Source organism: Sinocyclocheilus anshuiensis, unplaced genomic scaffold (genome assembly GCF_001515605.1).
Source record: "Sinocyclocheilus anshuiensis isolate Anshui unplaced genomic scaffold, SAMN03320099.WGS_v1.1 scaffold140, whole genome shotgun sequence".
NCBI lineage: Eukaryota > Metazoa > Chordata > Actinopteri > Cypriniformes > Cyprinidae > Sinocyclocheilus > Sinocyclocheilus anshuiensis.
Window position 1 is genome coordinate 1,404,965 of NW_015554147.1, and position 24,512 is coordinate 1,429,476.

The following is a 24,512-nucleotide window of genomic DNA, read 5'->3' on the forward strand; positions in this document are numbered from 1 at the left end:
TGCCACGACCAGTCTGACGGGGCTCATGCTTATAACAGTAGCTTGGTGGAGTAGACTCATTTAGACCAATATATTCATTTGGTTTTAGCCAGGTTTCAGTCAAGCAGAGTACATCAAAACTATTATCTGTGATCATTTAATTTACAATAACTGCTTTGGGTGCGAGCGATCTAATGTTTAGGAGCCCAAACTTTAAAATTAGTTTTTGTTCATTTATTTTACATTTCTCTGGTTTAATCACAATCAGATTTTTCCAAGATCCTGCATTAAATTTATATTTTGACCTCACTATTCGGGAACAGACAGGCCAATCACAGTGCACTAGATAGCTGGCCAATCAGAGCACACCATGCTTTTCAGAACGATGAGCTTTGTAAAAATCGATGCTTTTCAGAAAGGCGGGGTATAGAGGAGCAACAATAATGTACAGTATGTGGAAAATAATGTTCCTATTAGCACTGCACATTTGGAAACAAGTGCAACAAATCAGTGGTTTATCGAAACCAAACAGAATAATGAGCAAAATAATTTAGCAAAATGTCACAGCAGCCAATAAATAAAGGAACAGTAGTTTATTACGACCCATTTCAATGACATGGTTTGATATGTGTTGATGTATTACTTGAAACACAAAGAGAGCAGAAATATTGTAAATAGCATATAGATGTTCTCAAAGCTAACACACTGCAATATAATTTGGTTTATTTATTTATTAAATTTTAAATAAACAGGCATTTGAACAAATTAAAGTTACCAATTTTAATATATTGCACATTAATAAAATAAATGACCTTCAATTAACTTTTTTCATACTAGCTACTTGTGTAGCTAGCAGTGGATCTCAAACTAAACCTTTTCGACTCCAAGGCCCTGCTTGGTCCACAACAATATTCAGAGGCCCCTTAACTCCAGTTTTGCCTTCAATAATTATTTTAATATGGACACTCTTAGATAAAAAAGTAACAATTATAGTAAAAGAAAATAAAACAATTGTAATTAAAATAAAAAAAATTCAGGATTCCAGAATTAAAGGGGTCATATGATGCGATTTCATGTTTTCCTTTGTCTTTGGAGAGTTAAATATGTGGAAAATAATGTGTTTTTTGAACCTTAAACCGCGTAAACACACCAAATACACAAAACAATGTTTTTTTTTTGTAACATCATATGACCCCTTTAAAAAATTCAGGATTCCAGAAGTTTTAGAAGTTTTAACCAATGATATCACATGACACTTACTGTTTCTACAGTGTAAACAGGGATGAATTAAAATAAGAAATATCTATTTTTAGTTTTGTCATGACAACTCTCAGAGGGATTGGCATGGTAATGTACATGACAATGTTAATGTATTTGGTCTTGGCGGAATACTTTTGCATATCTGACAGTGTAACATTAAGCAGAAGTATTTCGAATGAGTTAAACCTGTATCCTGTCTTCTGAGTAACATTGAGAATATCACTATATATTGTTGCAACACCGCCGCCACGACCAGTCTGACGGGGCTCATGCTTATAACAGTAGCTTGGTGGATTAGACTCATTTAGACCAATATAATCATTTGGTTTTAGCCAGGTTTCAGTCAAGCAGAGTACATCAAAACTATTATCTGTGATCATTTAATTTACAATAACTGCTTTGGGTGCGAGCGATCTAATGTTTAGGAGCCCAAACTTTAAAATTAGTTTTTGTTCATTTATTTTACATTTCTCTGGTTTAATCACAATCAGATTTTTCCAAGATCCTGCATTAAATTTATATTTTGACCTCACTATTCGGGAACAGACACAGTCTTTATAGATTGGACAGCACATTTTACGGAGGAAAGTTTCCTGAACCTGGTAAGGGGCGTAACATTTCCGTCACACGCTTGAGGAATGGCCAATCACAGTGCACTAGATAGCTGGCCAATCAGAGCACACCATGCTTTTCAGAACGATGAGCTTTGTAAAAATCGATGCTTTTCAGAAAGGCGGGGTATAGAGGAGCAACAATAATGTACAGTATGTGGAAAATAATGTGTTTTTTGAACCTTAAACCGCGTAAACACACCAAATACACAAAACAATGTTTTTTTTTTGTAACATCATATGACCCCTTTAAAAAATTCAGGATTCCAGAAGTTTTAGAAGTTTTAACCAATGATATCACATGACACTTACTGTTTCTACAGTGTAAACAGGGATGAATTAAAATAAGAAATATCTATTTTTAGTTTTGTCATGACAACTCTCAGAGGGATTGGCATGGTAATGTACATGACAATGTTAATGTATTTGGTCTTGGCGGAATAGATCTGCTACGCTGCTGCTGTTGCTACGGCAGAGCAAGTACCGAGACTTGCTACTGCCAATACATCCACAACGTGCTGCTGTAAGCATGTAAGAAGTACTGCTGCTGCACATATAACACATATGAATAACCCCCATATAGCATACATGAATCAACCCATAGCAGATCTGTACAGGTGGAGCTGGGGAAGGTGGAGGGTTTCTGAAGTGTGCTGACAACTGCTACAGCAAACAAAAGCCAGGTATTTGAATATTGAGCAGCAAGCACATTGGCTACCGATACAGGAGAGAACCAATCAGCTGCCATGTGACAATGATGTCATCAGGCCAGATTGAGCTAGACCTATTGGACAGCGCCATCTAGAGTTTCATGCCAGAACTCTGTATTTGTCTTAGCTTATTTTAATGCTTGTTTTGTCTTACTTTAAATAATTTTAAGTCATTTTAAGTTATTCTATAAGGCCACTCCCCCTGGTTGAGAAGCACTGCTATATACAGTAGTTTTCTGAGTAGATTGTCCTTCATCATTTTTGTCAGGATCATGGACCTGTTTTGTCGTGTTTTGCCCCTGTTTCTATTCCTGTTTTCCCTTATTTGGTCATGTTCCTGTCCTCGTTTAGTCTGATTGTCATATGTGATTCACCTGTGTCTCGTTAATTACCTCGTTTGTGTTATGTATTTAAATTATAGTCTGCCCCTTGTTTCCTTGTCGGATCTTAAACGTCATTGTGCTACGTGTGTCTCCTGGGTACCCTGTGTTTCCTCCTGTGGATAATTAAAGACTGATCTGTGTGAAATCCCTCGTTTCCTCATTCCTCGCTCCTCACAGTAGGCATCCCTGACAGAAGATCCGACCGACAAACAGTTTATTGCGTGTTTCCCCTCCGTTTTGTTTCTGTGTTTTCCTCAGTGTTTTGTTTTTTTTTGTTTCTGTTGCATCCATGGATCCCCTCGATCGCTCGAGGGCCACACCAGACTGTTCCTGGTCCTCGTCAACCTCTCCAGCTACCTGGATGACGGGCTCTGTGTGTTCTATGACGTCAATCTAAACTCCGCGTACAGAGCGCTGTCGTCCGAGGAAGGCCCTCGAGCGAATTTCGACCGCCTTTGTGGAGTGCCACTCCGGACCCATTGCCCAGCTCACCATCTCCCCGCGGTGCGGAGCTAAAGCCCGAGCCCACCGATGATGGAGAGCCCATTACCGCCGCGATCGAGCCAGCGCAATGCCGAGCAACTGAGCGGAGGATTGCCCCGGATGCAGAGTCTAACCCGTCAGACCAGGTGCGAGAGCCGGCGACAGTGCCCGCCCCGAGGGAGCAAGCCGTGGAGAGTGAGAGCGTGGAGTGGAGCTCCGCCCACTGCACCGCGGCTGAGGGTGAGCTAATTGTGCATCTGGGACTGCTGGACATAGAGGGGGACCTGATAGACTGGGAAACTGATTTGGAAGCCGATTTGCCCCCTCTCCTCTCTCCTTCATCTCCTGTTCCCACGTCCAGCCCAAAGTGGGCTCCCGTTTCGTAGTCCAGCAGAGAGAGAGACTCAGTCCCCGAGTCCAGCCAGGTGTGGGCTTTGATCCCGGAGGGCAGCCCTGAGAGCCCAGAGGCTCACAAATCCCCACCCCCCGCCCGCTCCTGCCTCCTCCACCGCTGTCATCTGGCAGCCCCTCTGCTCGCCCTCAGCCCACCATCAGCACGGTGCGAGCTCCGCGGGACTGCCATCATCCAGCGTTGCCGTGGCTGGAGTATCCCTTGACTCCACTTCCAGCCTCCGAGGCCCGGACTGTGCCTCGGCCCATAGACCCAGCAGCTCCACCTCAGCTCCTAGCTCCCTCATATCAGTTCCTAAATTCAAAACAAACAAACAAACAAAAAATCTAAAAGAATCGATCTTGTAGTCTATACTATTTTAAGGTGATGAGTAAACAAAGCTACATTAAACATTATTTGTACCATGCCTCCTATTCAATAAATCAAAGAAAAAGATTTGTGCTTTGTTACTCTTGATTTGAAACAAAGTATCAACTTTCAAATTCTGCCCATTTTACAGCTTTAGCTGAGGGAGATTTGAGAGAGATTGACATATCTCTCTGTACTGTACCTGACATATTTCCACATGAATCAATATCGAATTGAAACCAGTCGAGATTGGAACTGAATCGAATAACAATCTTGTGAATCATTATCAAATCATTAAAGTAGTGTCAGTACCCAGCCCTAATTTAAAGCTGTATTTAGTGCTGTCCATCTATGGCTGAATCACCTAAGACAGGTTAATTTTCTGGTGTAAACTGATATGTAAACTGGTGTTTGTATCGTCACACATTTTTGTTGAGGCACACCAGTCTTTCCATCCCAACCTGTGTGAAGACAAACACGTATCCCGCATCTGCCCAGCGACAGCTATTACTGTGCCAGTCTTCATCAGTCTCTTGGCTACGGTTTAGGCTGAGACCTTCACCTGACAGTCAGAGAGAGAGCGGCCCCGGAGCTTGTGTTTAACACTCCAGTAAAAGACCCATGTCTGCCTGCCCTGGTCCCGGACAAACTCAATTTAATCCCCTGTCTCTGTATTGATGAATGGTGGGGAAAGTTCAGAGAGCAAATTAAGTTTCTTTTAGAAGTTTTGTTGTCGTGGTTGTTGTTGTGGTGGTGGTCGGTTGGCGGGCTGAGCCTTCAATTAGACGTCTTGTCTTTGTTTCACAATTAAATTAACAGTCGGAATCTCCGGCGGGGAAGGCTTTTAAATGCTTTAAAAGTTGTTTTACATCTAAGCTGAATCACCTAATTTGTAGCTTTGTCAGGTCATTGGTCATGAGAGGTTTATTAAGGAGAAGTCTCAGATCCATTAGCGCTTGGCTCAGGTTCATAGAGGGCTGGATGGAAACATTTTTAAAAGGCATTGAGGGTTAAAGAGCTCAACAGTTTATGGGGACAAACGTATCTCTCTTTTCCAGCACTCACCAGAACCCAATGTAGAAATAAAAAGTGACCATTACTATGGTCAGAGGTGGATTATGTGTGCTGCCTGCCAACGATCAACATGGAGTGGTTGGAAATAGGAAGACCATTTAACTGTTTATTGCAGTTTGTAAAAATGGTGGAAGATTTGAGGTTTCTATTTTAACATGATCTGACACAATAATGAACTCAATCTTGGAACAAACCCTAAGTATTAAACTTGTTTAACTTGACCCATACTGTTTGTGTTATGAACATGAATAATAAATCATTTGGCTTGTTGAGGTAGGGATGTGCTGTTTGTTTCATAAATGTTTGGACTTTAATTTTTCCTGGTGGACAATAAAAAGGAGAATAGAAATCATGTAGATTCAAACGGGGGACACAAGCCATATTTAGAGCCTAGAATTGACAGGCTATATTTACACAGTCTGATTTTTTTGTTTTTTTTGCCTAACCAACTCAAATATGTTCAGTTTACTTGTATGCTGAATAAGATTAAACAAAAGACAATAAGAAAAGGTTAACATTTTAGTTTAGGGACAAATTCTCACTATGAAGTAGTTGCTTATTATCATGCATATTTCTAGCATATTGGCTGTTTATTAGTACCTTAATAGCAATCATTAAGTTAAGTGGTCTAAATGTATTTATATGTATTTATATCGTCTGTGGAAAGCGCAGGACCATAAAATGTTCATCCAATCATATCCCTGGGTCCGAGGGCTATGATAGCCTGTCCTATAGCTGCCTGTCAACATATGTATTTGCATACCTCAGCGCACACTATTCCCGCACACATGATACTTTATCAGTGCGTTCCATTGCGCTATTGCAGACCAAGCAAGAATGGAAGGTGTTATTATTGTAATATAATGCACTTTGTACTGAAATGTTTTCTCACCGGTGAATGAGAGATGAGATAACAGCATTGCATTCAACCCTCCACCAACGCAGTCTCTCATCATGTCACTGATTAGGCTCTGGTCTGCTTGTGCATGTTCATGTGTTTTGGAGCAGGCGTGGCTTTGGAGAGTCAAGGTCAAGGTCAAGTTTATTTATATAGCACCTTAAAAGCAACGTGTGCTGACCAAAGTGAGGCACAACCAAAACATAAGAAAATATCATTCAACAATAAAAGCATTATTAAGACACATAAAATTTTAAATCCTAAAATACTAATTGCATTAAAAAAAACAGGAAAAGAAAAAGAAAATGAATACAAAACATCACCAAATAAAGAAAAAATTATTATAACTTAATTTAATACTCACATGCTGTGTGACAGCCGCTTTCTGTGCGCATGCTTCGGATGTGTGCTCTCAGAAAACTGTATGTCAGAAGTTCAAACTGATATGGCTTTAAAATGCATGATTTCAGTGCGATATACATGATAATCAAAACCAAACAGATGTTTTTTGGCAGAGTATTTGAGGTACGAGTTGTAAAGGCACAGTCCTATTCTGGAAAAGGGGGCGGGGAGCAGAAACTCATTTGCATTTAAAGATACAGGCAAGAAAACAGCGTGTTTTTGCTTCCACTCAAAATAGGCATTTTCAAAATGATATAATAAATTATCTGTGGGTTTTTTTGAGCTGAAACTTCACAGACACATTCTGGGGACACCTGAGACTTATATTACATTTTGTAAAAAGGGGCATAATAGGTGCCCTTTAAGCTTTAATGTTGTTTTTAAACCATGGCTGATTTTTCGGTTTAGTTTTTTTTTTTTTGGGATTTGAGAGGGGCGACTACATTTAAGATTGCTGAAAAGGAGGAATTACAACTATTTGCCAACTCATCAACATTTAGATCCTGTGCTGCCAGGACACTACTGTGAGCTGGAAGGGCTATAAAATTGCAAGGCAGTAGAGGGGTTAATAGACAGAGAAAGGTAGGCAGAAGACTGGTTTACAGGGCTAGAGCAAACAATCACACTGTCCAAAAAAAAAAAAAAACCCTGGCCAGTGGTCAGACAGTCTGGCATCACTAACAGTTATATTACTGACAGAAAATCCTGATGATAAAACAAGATCAAGAGTGTGACCCAGCTTATGTGCAGGACCTGAGACATATTGAGTGAGATTAAAAGAGTCCAGAAGTTGTACAAAATCTCTTACAAGAGGTCTCGAAGGACAAGACAGATATATATTAAAATCACCAAGAATCAAGAGATTATCAGTACTTGGGACCACATAAGATAAAACAATCTGAAAACTCCTTTAAAAAGGCATATCTTTTGGAGGTCTGTATATCAAAACTCAAAGAAGTGGACTAGAAAGTTCTACTTCGCACAATAATACCTCAAAACTAGAGTAGGCATCAATGGGCAGAAGTTTGCATTTGAACAGGTCCTCAAAAAAGACAGCAACACCCCTGCCCCAACTAGAAGTTCTGGGGCAGCTAAAGTGATTACAGTATACAGAGGAAAGTTCAGATAAGGGGCTTAGATCATCTGCTGTAAGCCAGGTTTCAGTAATAAATAAAAAGTCTAGATTGTTTGATAAAAAAAAAGAGTCATTCAATAAAAATTGTTTTGTTTAATACTGATCTTGTACTTATCAAGGCCATTTTAATTTTAAGTTGATTTGACTCTTGCAATGCGGGGTCATTTTGAAACGCCTCTGGTAGCAAGCGAAGAAAATTTAAGATCACCCCACACAGCGGCGCCGCAACGGTCGCTCATTTGACAATATTACAGGACTATTGCCTGGTATTGCAGGCATATTTGACCGTGTAAGCCGTGGACAATGAGCACCACAGTGAACATATCGTGAGTGACGAAGAATCCCCAGACCAGCACATCTTTTTATATAGTTATCTGATGGCATCATTACTGACCGATCATTCAATCGCATAAGTTCGGAGAATGTAAACGTAATTGCCATGGTCGGTAGAGATGAGAATACATAAGAGAAGTGTTGTTCACTATTCCAAGTGCTGATAATTCACAGAACAGTCAGAAGAAAACAGCAGACAGAGTACAAATTCATAGTTGAAATCCCATAGAGTCACTCACAGGGCACCAGATCCATGGGAGTTCAATGGCGTATCTCTGATAAAATGGAAAACGACGCTGAAAAGTCCATGAGAAAACCTAGTAATAATAATACAAACATGCAGCCCAGATGCAGTGGAAGTCAGAGGAAAATTCAGCGGCAAAGGCTCCGATGAAGCAATCACAACACAGAGTTGCCGACACCCAGAAGACGAGATGAACAGCAGTAGGTTAATCGAGAAAAACGTCCAAACTCCAGAGGCCCGGTGTTGGCAAAACACTGACAGCAGCAGCGGAACAAATTTCCCAGGTTAGCTTTAGCATTAGATTGTAGACTGCTTGAATTCAATAGATTGCACCGATCGAGAGGAACTCGGCCAGAAATGATCAGTTATCACCAACTTGAAGACACTGTAAAAATTAGACAATAATTAACTAAAAAAAAGATACAGTAAATTAAATAAAACAAGAGGACCGGAGAGCAGCAGCAGACAATGCGCACGGCGTTCACTCAGTCGGAAGGGGTTGCTTGCAGACAATGTTGCTGCTTCAATGTTTTGATTTGCAGGGAGGGTGGGATTCCACCCTGGTGGGTTTTTGTTAAATGTGAGCCAAAATCATCACAATTAAAAGAACCAAAGACTTAAACTACTTCAGTCTGTGTGCATTGAATTTATTTAATACACGAGTTTCACAATTTGAGTTGAATTACTGAAATAAATGAACTTTTCCATGACATTCTAATTTATTGAGATGCACCTGTATTATAGGAACTTTAATTCTGAATTTTCTGAATGTTAAGAAATATAAAAGTGTACCCTCTGAAAGTACATTTAAGTGGCCTAATTTCATTAAGATTATATTTGCTTGACAAAGAACCCAGTTAATAAAAATGTTTTAGGAACATTTTGTTAATGTTGATGTTCTCATTAAGTTAGTTCTTTGAATATTCAAAACGGCCAGTTTTGTTTTGTTTTTTAATATGCAGACTTTAAGGGAACACACAATTTTATTATTTTGTAAACATTATAGAAACTTTACTTTTGAATGTTCTCTGAACATTTTCAAACAAGTAATAACATTAAAAAAGCGTTAGACAAACATTCAACTAAAACAATTCAGGAAAAAACATTCCATGAAAGATGTAAACAATAATTGACGACAGGCCGTTGAATTATTATAAATTAATGCACACGGGAGGTGGTGATGCGGAGTGGCTGTTACACCTCGGTGTGCATTATTTTCTAATAATTTAACAGACCTGAGTAATATTATTCCGCTTATACTACGGTTACCACACTTCAAGACATTGTTCAAATGATGTATTTCAAGATATTTGTCAGGTTTTTGTCCTTAAAATACGTCTTGTGTGTAGGATTAACTTCTCACACATCTCATCCAACACCTCCATTGCTAATTCCAAAACGTAATTTCAGACCCAGTAATGGAGGCTTGAGCCATTGATAGCAGACTAATGCAGTTAATAATGAAGTTATGAGAGAGAGAGAGCGATTAAGCGTGTGTAAATTACCACTATGAGTCTCTGTGCGTCTTTCAACAATGTTCGGCAGCAGCGTCTCTACTAATAGCGAAACTCTAAATTCATCTGCTATTATCTGCCGTTATTACCTCACTAGTAAGAAATGTCATGGAGCTTTAAGTGGCTAAACTATTTTATTGATAAAGTCGTCAGAGCAGCGCTGACAACACGTTTCTGTGCATGTGTATGTGTGCCTGTACTATATGTGTGTGCGTTTGTAAGGGAGAGAGAACTGGAGAAAGAGAGGATTACTTTCCATACTTAATAAAACATAAAAGTCACGATCACCTGCTGGAGTTCCCATGTGGCACTCCCTCCTTGTTCATTGTCTTTCTAGCATGGACTTCATACCCCATAATCCTTTGAGCACACTCATCAGCACTCATTGTTTGCACCTGCATCTTGTTAAGCCTGTCTGCTAACCATATTTAAGCCCTGTGTTTTGCTTAAGTGTTTTGGAGTATGCGTTACTAATGGAGCGTAACGATAGTTCTGGCAGGCCATGTTAGTCAAGCTCACATCAGCTGACACTCAGCTGATCCACGTCTACCTATAGGATCACGTCACCAATCATAATTCCATTCATAAGGTCCCTTCAGTCATCATTCAGCAGCTATCGCTTCGCTTAGGAACTAATCACCCACCTCCATCCCCAGCTCCTCCTCTCGTCCAGTCAGGACTTGGCAGTGAATATATCATTGAGTCAGACCACTGAATCATGTTGTTAAAATAATTACATAGAACATTAATGGTATGTGCTACATTTATCATTGATGTTGGTTCTGTTCTGTTACCCTGGGGGGGGTATTCTGCTCTCCCTGCTCCTATCCATGCTAGGCTGCGTGGATGGGCAGGGAGTGTTTGCCCAGAACAGAACCATTCCCCCAACCTAAAATGTATGCTAATCGTAAGTTATATTGACGATAGTGGTCCTGACAGAATTGCATGTCTGAGTGCTCAATTGATTATCTGTTCCATAGTTTTGACTCCTGCCTGTTTTTGGGTTTTCCATGTTTGCCTGTTCTCTGGATTACCCTGTTGGCGTGAGTTTCCTGCCTGGTGTTTTGTGTTGGACTGTTTACCCTGTGTTTATGACCTCTCGCCTGTTTATTTGATTATGTCTTTGGATTACCCTTTAATATATGCTGCATGTGGATCCTCAACCTTCAGTCTCGGAGCAGTGTGTAACAGTAATATTGTGGCAAAAACACGGAAATAGTTTGTTGGTTTTTATCATATTGTTTACTATGTTTATTTGCTTGGTCAGTGCTGTTGTGGGTTTAGGTTCTTTTGCTGTTGTAAGCTGTAAGGACCTTTGAAATAATGGGAATCATTTAGCAAAGTGATATGGACATGTAATGCAGTCTAGACCTGCCTGGAACTACTTTAACCTGGAACTGCTTTAGCCGTGCGTTCCCCTGAAAATAATTGCACACCTTAGAACGTTCATCAGCCAATCAGATTCAAGCATTCCGCAGCCCCTTAGTAGTATGTTTCGGTGCTAACCTTTTGAAAACATTATTAAAGATCAGATAAGGATTTTTCCTGGAAGAAAGTTTGTTAATAGCTTTCAGTGAAACTTTCTACAATGTTAGCCAAAGCACCGGGAACGTTCCCTGATAGCTGGAAATGTTGTTAGTGTGTTAATTCACTACAGATGATTGTGTCACACAGGTACAGTATGCAGCATTAGCAGAGGCATGTTGTGGGAGTTGTAGGCTTTTTGCATCGTGGGATTTGACATAATGAGATTCATCACTCATAATGGATTTCCGTTTTGTTTGTGTTGTTCAATGCACATTGTGCACAATGTTTTTATTCCACCACATGCCCCTTTATATGTGTGTCTTGCATATGAATTATTGTTTTCAAGCAATATGCAGACAATTACATGTATTGTTTGTAATTACATGCTTGTTTGTTTCTTTTATCCATGCATTTGCTGAAGCCTCATCTGTCTGTCCATCACTCTGTCTTTGTTTGTGTCCAATAAAAAAAAGTGATTATATGCTAAAAACACCCAAACACAAATATGTCAAATGCACAATACCTCTGTCATTTTCAACCCATTATCACTGTCATGATTGTGGGCCACATTATTATTATGTGCAATTATCATTTGCATCATTTGTTTTGTCAGATTTGTGCTGTCTGTTTTTAATGACATTGATGACTTTTAATGTAGGTTACAGTGTAAATCTCTATTATTAAAGGGGTATTTAAAATTTTTAGTGTAGATTTGCATTTGAAATTTAATGTTTGGTCAGAATTTCTTTAAAATCTGTCCAAATGCAAACGACCCTTTTTTCAAAAAGCTCTTTGTGTGTTTAATTGGTATTTTGGCCTGTTCGTTTCCAGTACCTAAAACTATAACTATTAAAAAATAAAATGTTAGTTGAACAGCTTGAATAAAACAAAATATAAATATTAGTCACCTTTATTTATATAGTGCTTTTAACAATACAGATTGTGTCAAAGCAACTTTACAGCATTAAATAGGAAAATAGTGTGTCAATAATGCAAAATGATAATAGTAAACGCTCAATTTTCAGTTAAAGGCAGTTCATCATTGAATTCAGTGATGTCGTCATCCAGCTCAGTTCAGTTTAAATAGTATCTGTGCAATCAAGTCGACAATATCGCTGGAAATGAAGTGTCCCCAACTAAGCAAGCCAGAGGCGACAGCGGCAAGGAACCAAAACTCCATCGGTGACAGAATGGAGAAAAAACCTTAAGAGAAACCAGGCTCAGTCGGGGGTCCAGTTTTCCTCTGGCCAGACGAAACCAGCAGTTGAACTCCAGGCTGCAGCAAAGTTAGATTGTGCAGAGGACTCATCTGGTTCCTGTGGTCTTGTCCCTGTGGCCGTCTAGGAGACAAGGACTTCACTGGGGATCTGTCTCTGGGGCTCATTTTGTCCTGGTCTCTGCTGACATTCAGGGCTGTTGAGGTCGTCTCTAGGTCCTGATCCACCATCTGGGCTGGATACGGACTGGATCCGGATGACTGCAGTGACCATCTGATCTGGATACAGACTGGATCTGGTGGCAACGGTGACCTCGGAATAAGAGAGAAACAGACTAATATGAAAAAGTGAAAAAGCATAATAGGACCCCTTTAAAATATTAATAAAACTGTAATATATAAATAATAATACAACAACATGTTCTTGTGTCCAAAACTATTTCTTGTGTTCAGTATATAGGAGGGGGAAGTGGGGTAAGATGAGCCAGTAATTGTTCACTCTGTGCTATTTTCTATACCATCAAAGACAGTATTAAAAACAACTCGAGAAACACTATATATCAGTACCTCATCAGTTATCTGATGATATTAGATTTATTTTTAATCAGTCAGGAAACAGTCAATATTGGATAGTTAATTGTTATATTCCCTTATTTTTGTCATTAATTTACTGATAATATGTCGTAACTCTCATTTGCCTGCATATTCAAATACATGTCATGCCACGTTTGACATCAGTGATGCCATTGATTTGTGCCAAGTTATGCAGAGTCATTCTCTAGACAAGGAGAAATGAGACGTATGAAATATAACCTACCTAATTATACTCCAGGATGTCTCATATTAACTGAAATCATAAGAAAGCATCTAAAATGAAATGCCATAGAATATATGAATGTACAAAAAAGCTCCAGTGTCCAGACTTAGCTTTTGACTTTTCTCAGTGTGTTCCTGTTAGCAAGAAGTGTGTGTGTTTGCCCATTATTTCAATGCCATGCATGTTTGTGAATACAATTTGTGATGCCCTTTTAGTGCCTTCCTCCAGGGTAAGGGCACAATCTACTTTTAATCAAAGTAAGCAGGCACAGTAAGGATGAAGGATGTCTATTTTAGAAATATGTGTCTGACAGCTGCATTTACTTTTGGAAACCCGGTAAACCAGCAATTAGTGTTTAATACTAAGGTTATTTTACACCTTCATTCCCTTTAGAGGGGATAGATTGATGTTCTTTTCAGTTATTGTGCACAGAATGATGTTTTTTTTTTGGTACCACCATTGTGAAAAACAAGTACACTTTAGCATGTTTAAAAAGAGTACTTATTACAGAAATAATATACTTTAAAAGAATATACTTGAGTATGAACTGAATGTAATGTTAATTTATATTAAATGCAATTAATTGAACTTATGAATGTTTTTTTGACCCACTTAATTAGGACATACAGTATATACATCTTTATATGTAATGTAATAATTCTATTGTCTTTGAAATATGGTTAAAGTGCCAAAAGCATTTGCAATAAACTAAAATATACTTTAATGTCATGCATTTAAATATATTTGTAATGATAAAGTTACAATTTACAATTAAAATATATTGACTTTAAATGTACAGTAATATCATAAAAGGTATTACTAATATAATAATAGGTGCCCTTTAACACAAAACAGGTAAAATGATAATGAAGTACTTTACATGTAATTTTAGTATGTTAGTCAACACATCAAAATAAGTGTACTTCTGTAAAGCATGACAAAAGATGATTAAAACTTAATGATTTAAAATGTAACTAAATTCGCATTATTAAAAAGTGGACTTTTAAGTGGAAGTCTATGAAAGAAATATTTGTATAGAAATATGAAAGTGAACTATGAAAAAGTGGCCTTTAATTTCATTAATATTATCTGTAAGTACAGTTTTTAATAAAATATACTTATAAGTTTGCATCTTAATATCATGTCACTCTTTGAAATACTTTGGAATATCATGTACTATAAATCATGAATTTAAATGTACACAGTACAAAGTCTATAAATATTGTAATCATTCAATACATGTACATTTCAGTGTATTACCATCTGATATCATCACTGTCCCATGGTACCACCACAGTACTTTTTGTAAGGGTAGAAAGTTTAAGATTCCAGTAAGGAGGATGTCAGCTGACTTTAGGGGTGTAGTCTGACAGATCAATAATCGCACTCATTGAGACTGCCGGTACAAGGCTAGCTAAATTGACAGACACTCCCCCACTTTCTCATCTTGACCTGTGTGCTGGTGTATTTATCATTAGTATAACACTGCAGAGGATGTGCATTGCGGAGGACAGCTGCAGCAAAACAGTCTAACACTAGAATGAGCGAGTAAATGAGTAAATGGAGAAGGATGTTTCAGTTATTGCGGTTATTCAGTTATTCAGTTATTATGAGCGGAACTCATGTCGGACAACATCTCCAGGATGCTACGCTCCATATGACTAGTATCAGCGTTTTTCTGCCCTTGTTCTCTGTCCTCTGTCCTCCGTTCTCCTCTTCTTTCTGCTTCTTTTGTCTTATCAAAAAAAAAAAAAAGAATACCTAATTTGACTCAGATTTAGAATTGTTTGTTTAACTGAATGTTATTGACCTCAAAAGATATTAAAACCCAAGTTTATTGAGAGATTTTCTGGGGTTTGGGGTTATTTACGGCATGTTGGAAATGAAGGTGCCTCCGTTTCTCTGATGTAATTTACCAACCATGTCATCCTAAAATAACTGGGGCTCTTCCTGTCTTAGTCCTTGAACAGCAATGCTGCTGGACTACTAATCACCAGTAGCTGCCCTTGACCAACAATGCCGAGGTGTTTATGTGTGTGAGGGAGGAAGCTGAAGGTATGGCGTTTTTATGTGAAATAGATGTGGTTGAAATGGGTACTGTTGTCCAAATTCAAAATATTGGAGAGAGTGTCTTCTCCTACACCCCCTAGTGCTGAGAGTTGACACTCACGTGGGTTGCCAGATTGAGGACATACAACAACAGAACAAGCGCAACTGACAATGGAAGGCGATGAACCTTACACTGTAAGTTGATGAGTTGATTTAACCATAGAGATTTTTAGATGGATGCCAAGACTTTTTAGGTCATGTAGAATCTGCGATCTCTGACCCAATTCATTTGTGGGCTTACATAGTTGCATTACGCTCTTTTTTCTTCCAACTGGTAGCATGCTTCCTAAATATCTGCATAACAACATATTATAGTATTTTTTATGCTTTAGTACAGTCAAACAAATTACATACATAAACTTTAATTAACAGTTTATCAAATTAAATTAAATTAAATTAAGTCCAATTTGTTTTATTATGCAGGGCCGTTTCTAGCCATTTTGACGCCCTAGGCGAAATCCCAATTGGCGTCCCCCATCCCATTCCCCAACAAGATCATTTAGATACTAAATATATACAATACATACAAAATAACATAAAACTGATTATGTAAACACTCAAATCTTAAATAGCAACATTATCGACTTTTGAAAGCATGTGAAAGATTTAATTGAAGATTTTGAGAAAAAGTTCTCAGGGTTCTGTCACTTCGGTCTAGTGTTATTCATGGTTTTGTGACAGAGCCCTGACACTCCCGTCATATCGTTGTTTTCATGTGAGCGTTCGGCTTCGAGAGTGCTCGAGCCGTGCGCTCTCGTCTGCGTGTCCTGTTTCATGCTGGGGCGTGGTGTTCAGATCCCGGCACTCATGTCTTGTTGAGTTTCGGTTTCGTGTCAGGGTCCGGACACTTGCGCTCCATATTCTGTGTTGTTGTGGGAGCATGCGGTCTCGAGTTTGCTCAGCCATGCGCTCTTCTGTCCACGTGTGTTGTGTTTTGTATAGGACGCAGTTTGTGTTCAGCCGAGTGCTTTTCTTGTTGTCTTGTGTTGTTGTTGCACGCAGCTCGTGTTATCGGCTGTGTGCTTTTCATGTCCTGTTTTGTCTTGTGCTGTGTAGCACGCAGCTTGGTTTTCACTGGCTGCATGCTGTCTTGTCTTGTGTGAACACGCGGCTTATGAGTTTTCTCATTAGCTGCGTGTTCTTGTCTTGTTTTGTTCAAGCACATGGCTTGTGGTTGTTTTGCTGGCCATGTGCTCGTGTTTGTTTTGTGTGAGCACATAGCTATTAGGTGCGTTCGACTTGAAGCAGGGCTACAGATGGCAGTCAAAGAGAGTAGCCGCTTGCAGTCGGGGGCGGAGTTGAAAACGGAGCCGTCAAGCTGGACACTTTTTGCTCCCGTTAGTGACGCTCGCGCGGTGTTTGCATACTCAATATTTGTCAAATATACAGACGTTTCAGAAACGTTTTCATGAGCAACAGATATATACTGCTTAATACATCGCCATCTGTTCAAGAATAAAGTTCTATGTAAATATATACTATTTAAATACTAATAAAGTGGGGGAATATATGCTTTCATCAGTGTTTTATGATAAATGTGACTCAATATAACATTGCGACTACAGTAAAAAAGCTTTTACTGTTCTAAAAACACAGATTTGTGGCTATTATTGGAATTGAAAAGGTTAGATTAAACCCGAAACACACGTGATAGTTGTCATGCGGTGAATCTGGCCAATCGTCAAATGGCTGTGTCGTCATCAACGCTCCTGCAGCCGCTCTGGAGAAACTGCGCCGGCTGAGTCAGCTGGCTGCTCTCGAAACGCTCTCGCGGTGCTTTGATGCCACACGTGACAGTGACGTGGCGTCGGCGCCGTCTCAAGTTGGACAAAATTACTAACCGGCATGCACTGCTTCATGTCAGATTGCAATCGATCTGCGCAGTGCTGCATGCAGTCGAACGCACCTTTTCTCTTTGTTTCCTGTGTGCCATGTGCTCTCATGTCAATTGTCTTGACCCCACCCATCTTGTTACCTGATTATTGGTTAATTTGCCCCACATGTGTTCCCTCGTTACCCTCCTCAATTGCTCCCTATTTATTTTCGTTGTGTTTGCAGTCCCGTGCCAGTTCGTCATCGTATCACCATCGAATGTGTCGTGTCGTGATCCTGCCTTGCCTTGCCTGCCTGTTTTCCCCCCACGGGGTAGTTTTTGTTTTGTTTTGTTTTATTTTACTCTTAAAAGCCCATTACTCTGCACTACTGAGTCCTCGCCTCATCCCTTCATCCCCAACCCTAACAATAAGGGCATCTTCTGTATCTACAAAAAGAAAAAAAATGTGGAAAAACAGAAAAGGTACTGGTAATTTTCTGCCAGGACATTTTCCATTAAGTTTACAGACATTTCTTTTAAACCTAAATCTTATTTTGTGATGTATAATTCAAAATACTGGGAAATCACTGGAGAAAATTCAATATGGAAAATTCCTTTAGCACAGTAGGTCGGGCCCTATTTTTACAGACTTTTTAAGAGTCGAAACGCCTCTAAAGCAGCATGTCTTAGAGGAAAGAGAAAACTGTGTGTTCATGTATGGCTGCAAATAGAGTTCCTCTTAGACGCATCTTCATAAAAAATTGACCATGGTCTTAGAAGATGGAACGAGCGAACAAAAATAGATCAAGATAGACCCTTTTATGTGAGGGTAAGAGATGTGCGGTAAAAGTGCTTATCACAAAGAGAAGCAGAACTGATTCATATACAGTATGCCATAAGCTTTATACATGTCTTTTTCTTTCTCTTTCACTCTCCCGCTGCTGACAGTGACACTCTAGATCTCTACTTCTGTGGAGTCAGGAGACTTTGCATGATTGCTCTCTGATGGAGTGCCCCTGCTGCTCTTCATAGTGGCCTAGAAAGGTAGGGTGGAGGCGGGGCAGGCGTTCATAGACAAATACTGCACTGACATTGAGAGACTTTATACACTTTTTTTCATTTTCTTTTCATATGATTCCATGTGTCCTTCAGATGTCCCCAGATGGAAAGACTTTATCTAAAACTAAAGTCAGCTGCCTTGCTGATTTTCTATCGACTCATTCAGTGGCTTAATAGAAAGGGTTTTTATATGAAGGTACTTTTTTATGAGACTTGTTACACTGCAGAAAATCACTTTCTTTATCAGTATCTAAATATTCTTAAAATAAGATCAGTTTACTTGAAGCGAAGCTGCATGAGCTATTAAGATTTTATTTTAGATAAGAAATAAATTAAGTTCATTTTTTCTTACACCATTAGCAAAATGTTGTCTTGTTTGAGAAAAAGCATTACTAATTTTAGTTCAAATTGAAACAAGAAAAAACTATTTAATAGTGAGATAAAGAATGCTCTGTTTACTAACATAACCTCGGTTCCTTGAGATAAGGAAACAAGCGTTACGTTGACATGCTTATGGGAAAACTCCTGTGTACTCTGATATTGAAGCCTGATTTGTTCACATTGTGTAGCTGCATGAACCAATGGTGCTTCAACCCGCCAAAAGTTGGCTCTGAGTGCCATTTTGCCAGAATCTTTCGACTGAAGTGACGGTCATCGATTTGACCGCAGCCTTATAGCATGGGTGCCTATGCAATACTCGGTCACTTATCTCAGGGAACCGAGATAACGTTAGTAACTAGAGCGTTCCGTTTCAAATGGTTTCTGCAGTTGCACTGACACGCTTATGGGGAACACGTTCAATAGCACCGTGCTATAAGCAAGTGCAGAACAAAGCCGGTCTGCGAGCCGGAGCACTCATACTGAGGGCTCCTGTAAGCATGAGCCAATAATGAGACCCAATAACCCTCTCCACTTACAAAGGGGATTAGGTAGAATTAAGCGGACAAAATCTGTGCCTGCAGGGCAGGGACGTCCAAGTTATAAAACTTGGTGAAGGTAGACAGAGACGACAAGCTGGAGGCCGCACAAATATCACCAATAGAAATCCCGCTGGACCAAGCCCAGGAGGAGGTCATTCCTCTGGTGGAGTGGGCCCTTCCTCTGGTGCCCTCACACCTATAGGGCACTGCAAGCCCACTGAGGCATAAGCCAAGGCTATAGCATCCACCATCCAGTGAGATAGTCTCTGCTTTGTAACCGGCAGCCCTTTAGAGCGGCCTCTGACACACACAAAGAGCTGATTTGAGTGTCTAAACAGGCCAGAGTGCTCGACATACCCTTTAAGAGCCTGAACCGGGCAGAGTGGATTAGGACCCTGCTCACCTTCTGAATTGGGGAGTACTAGAAGGGTGATGACTTGTGCTCTAAATGGAGTGGAGAGCACTTTTGGCACAAAGCCGTGTCTCAGTTTGAGGACGACTCTACAGTCGTTAGGCCCAAACTCAAGACGGGAAGCACTGACTGACAGTGCTTGCAGGTCACCCATTCGTTTGATTGACGCTAAAGCCAAAAGGAGGGCGGTCTTAAGTGACAGGGGCCGCAAGTCGGCTGACTGGAGCGGCTCAAAGGGAGGGCCCCGTAGGGCCCTGAGGACTATAGATAAGTCCCAAGTTGGTACAGTATGAGGGCGAGGCGTATTCAATCTATGAGCTCCTCTCAGAAATTAAACGACTAAGTCGTTTCTGCCGATTGACTGGCCAGCCACAAGACAATGATTTGCCGTGATGGCTGCTACATACATTTTGAGCGTGGGTGGGTGCACCCCTTATCCAGCAGCTCTTGAAGAAAGTTTAGCACGTGGAACACTTCACAAGAGGACAGGTTCCTCGTCCCGTGCTGCACACCAGTCAAGGAAGACTGACCATTTAATGGCATAAAGACGTTTTGTAGACAGAGCTCTAGCCTCCAAAATGGTATTAGTTAACTCGCGGTGCTGTAAAGCTGTAAAGACTTCTGTCAAGGGGCCAAACATGAAGGCTCCACAGCTCTGGCCAGGGATGCCAAATCATGCCCTTCGCTTGCGAGAGAAGGTCCTCCCTCAGTGATATCGGCCAAGGGGCTGTTGATAGCAGCTGAATCAACTTGGGGAACCACATATGATTCCTCCAGAGCGGGGCCACCAGGAGGACTGAGCATCTGACTTCCCTGAACCGTCTGATGACTTGAGGAAGCAGGGCAACCAGGGGGAAGGCATACAAGTAAGCACTGGACCAATTGTGGGCCAGGGCATCTTGCTGTCTCGAAAAGTAGATTGGGCAGTGTAAGTTGTCTTCTGAGGTGAAGAGGTCCACCTCTGCCCTCCCGAAGACAGACCAAATCATTTGAACCGTTTGGGGATGTAGTCTCCATTCTCCTAGATCTACATTGTCCCTGGGCAGCATGTCTGCCCCCTGGTTCAGTCTGCCCAGCACATGAACTGCTCTCAGTGAGAGGAGTTTGCCCTGTGCCCATAAAATGAGGCCTCGAGCCAATGTGTGAAGATAGTGTGATCTGAGACCGCCTTGATGATTGATAAAGGCTACCATCATCATGTTGTCCGAATGGACCAGGACGTGGTGCCCCTTAAGGCCAGCAGGAAGGTTTTTAGGGCCATCATCTTGAGGCAGTTGATGAGTAAGTGCTGCTCCAGGTTTGAGCAGGAGCCGGATGCCGGTCTGCCCTCGTGCAGAGCTCCCCAACCAGAGTTGGAGGCATCTGTCGTGAGAACCTTCTGAAGGGGCTGCATGTTGAGCAGGCCCAGAGGAATCACAGAGGAGGCGGCCGATATGAGGCCGAGCATCCTCTGGAAAGCCCCGAGGGGACGTGAAGTCCCTAATTTGAATGACGCTGCTGTAAACCGCTCTAAAAACCCATTCACGGCAGGGGCCGATATGAGGCTGAGCATCCTCTGGAAAGCCCTGAGGAGACGTGAAGTCCCTAATTTGAATGGCACCGCTGTAAACCGCTCTGCAAACCCATCCACGGCAGGGCCAAACAGTCCCTTAGGAGGGACTGGAGAGTCTAGGAAGGCGAACTTGTCAGCGTCCCTGATTTCTGTCAAATTCAGCCAAAGGTGGCGCTCCAGCACCACCAAATTGGCCATGGCCATGCCGATCGCCTGCGCAGTGGCCTTATTAGCACACAGAACCAGGTCTGTCGCAGTGCGCAGCTCTCTAAAGACATCAGAACTCTGGCCGGACTTATCCATGGTGCGGAGAAGTTTGGCCTGGAACACTTAAAGCACCACCATCATGTGAAGCACTGAGCTAGCCTGGCCAGCTGCTGAATAAGCCCTGTTTGCTAGGGCTGAGGTAGTCCTGCAGGGCTTAGATGGATGCACTGCATGGGCTTTCAACCACAGGGCCGATGGAGGTCACAGATGCGCAGCGACCGCCTCTTCCAGAGGAGGGAGCTTGATATAACCCCTTTGTTCAGCGCTGTCAACAGTGGTGAGAGCGGTGGAAATAGAAGGATTAACACGCGCCAAGTAGAGGGTACGCCACATCCCGGTGAGTTCCTTGTGAACTGCTGGCAGGAACGGAGTGGGCCATTCGCGAGAGGAATGTTGACGGTGTCCCTTCAGGTACTACTCATCAAGGAGGCCGTGGGCAGGCTCTTCCGGAGCTAACCAAGCCAGGTTGAGATCCTCCACAGCCTTAGTTAGAATGTGGATCAGCTCGCTGTCCATGCTGGGCCATGTTGTCTGTCAGGCAACTCAGGCTCTTCACGCTCTTTTCACGGGAAAACACGGGAAAACACTCTTCAGCATCCAAAGCCATTAATGACATGAAGTCATCAACGACAGCTTCCTCCTCAGATGAGCCAAAGAAAATCAAGCCGCTTCCAGGTGATGACGGGCGCTGATCCTCAAGTGTGAAGCACATAGGCAGATTGAGGCATTGGGGGAGATTTAAGCACGAGGGAGCTGTGATGACATGAGTTCATTAAAGAAGGACGGTCCGTGAGCGGAGAGGGCGAGACTCGTGCTCTCGTAGTGAGAGCATGCCATCTCAGTGAGCACAGCCTCTGCGTGGGCGCTGCCCAGACAGGCGACGCACTCACTGTGCCCATCTGCATTGTGCAGGGGTTCCACACTCGCGGTGCGACATTTGCAGCAACGTTGCTGGAAATTTACTCTTAGATATTCCAGATGGCCGCAGGGGAAAGCTTCTGGCTTCTTCCGCTGCCGGGGACTCCTTCTACGGTGGCGAGCAGCATGCTGAGCTGAGGGTCTTCTTCTCTTATTTTTGAACTGCTTAAAAACCCAACCCCACTAAACATTAATTGAAAATTAAAGATTACTCCGCACTTGTTCATGGCAAAAACACATGAACAAATTGTTTTCAATTCATTTTTTTTCTTTCATTTCACAGAACAACCTATTGGCAATCACTCATGATTAAAAAGCAGACATTCAGGGTAGGGTAGAGATTTATAAGTCACATCAGCTAACCACTGGAATACCTCAGGGTTCGATACTTGGCCCTCTCCTTTTCTCAAAATACACAACATTGCATCATTTAGGCACATGGATTTCCTTACCATGGGTACACCGGTGACACGCAGATGTACTGTACCTCTTTTCCATCGGATTAGTAATCTTATGATTTATCCAAGTGTCAAGTGAGGACAAGCAAGTTAACCCTTTGGGGTCGACAAATGCAGTTACGCGTTTTGTGGCATCTTCTCCTGATAACACCGAAAAGAACTTAAATTACACTTTCAGTTTTGATCTTACAGATAAGAGCAATACATCAATCAAATCTGTAAATGGTCTACTTTTATTTGTATACACACATAATAACAACAAAACTTTGTGCATTTATAAAATAAAGAAAACAAACAGAGTGCGCTGTCTGCTGCCTTGGTCTGCGTGATCTTCATTTAGAAACGCGCCATTAAAATGAACTGTAACTCAGCAAATACTCAACAAAGAGACATGAGAGATATATCTATAGAAAGCTTGACATGTCTACTTTTAAATAAGCAAGTCTTATCGAAAGCAAATATTCAAAGTTATAGCAAAGTTATATTTATATTATATAAGCAAAGTTATATTTTTATAGTTATAGCAAAGTTAACATTGCGCACTGGGAGGAAAGTAAATGGTTGGCTCTGAAGCCAAATCAGAGAGTTCAGAAGGACTTTTGCATGGAGATAAAATTAATTATTAACCTCAATTTGCTTTTGTCCTCTTTCAAGTCTCCAAAGTCTGTTTGCCTTGTGCTGAGTTAATTTGATTGTGAACTACAAAAAGCAGATCCCTTAAATAGTTCTGACAGGTAAGTGTGAGTGAGTCTTTGCATTTTCACATCTAGATGGGGAAGATAGTATTTAATGTGGAAGTAATGATTGCTGAAGGAGGCTGATAGCCTGAGGGTGAATGGAGAAAATAAACGTGTGTGCTACCAGAGTGTAGTGTAGTGTAACCAAAGTTATACTGTTATACCGTGGAATGGCAGAAAATATTAGGTGTATGTATTGTGTTTATATATATGTCAATATATCAGTGATGCCTTCGCTACTTGATTACTTTACTGATTTAATGTAGAGATTTTAAGTGATTTAATTGAGTGAAAACAGTCCTAAAGGAATTCTAATGGAATTTCTGTCATAATTGGAAACTAATCCAAATTGTATAAAATCAAAAGCTGCTAAGAGTGAGGAAGTGAAAATTGGGATGTTGGATCGTATCTGAATGATGGAGTCTTAAAGGGGTCATATGATGCTGCTAAAAAGAACATTATTTTGTGTATTTGGTGTAATGAAATGTGTTTATGCGGTTTAAAGTTAAAAAAACACATTATTTTTTACATACTGTACATTATTGTTTCTCCTCTATGCCCCGCCTTTTTGAAACGCATCGATTTTTACAAAACTCATCGGTCTGAAAAGGCAAGTTGTGCTGTGATTGGCCAGCTATCCAGTGCGTTGTGATTGGCCGAATACCTCAAGCGAGTTTCGCTTTCACAACGAAAAACACGGCGGCCTAGCGTGAGCCGCGGCTTAGCGTGAGCTGAGGCCGGGCTAGAGTGAGCAGAGGCCGGGCTAGAGTGAGCAGAGGCGCCGGGGTTGAGAACGGCGCGGCCGGCGGATCCGATGAAGGAGCCGCAGCTTAGCGTGAGCTGAGGCCGGGCTAGAATGAGCAGAGGCGGCGGGGTTGAGAACGGCGCGGCCGGCGGATCCGACGAAGGAGCGGCAACCAC

General features: G+C 41.2%; 1 long non-coding RNA gene across 1 annotated transcript in view; it reads left to right on the forward strand.

Annotated features, from left to right (window-relative positions):
* The window catches only part of LOC107670618 (uncharacterized), an 8,947-nt gene extending 2,594 nt beyond the window's left edge, over positions 1-6,353 (forward strand). The window contains exon 3 of the long non-coding RNA XR_001632106.1: positions 6,283-6,353. This is a non-coding gene — a long non-coding RNA (uncharacterized LOC107670618). The remainder of the gene's footprint in view (positions 1-6,282) is intronic.
* Positions 6,354-24,512: the final 18,159 nt, after the last annotated feature.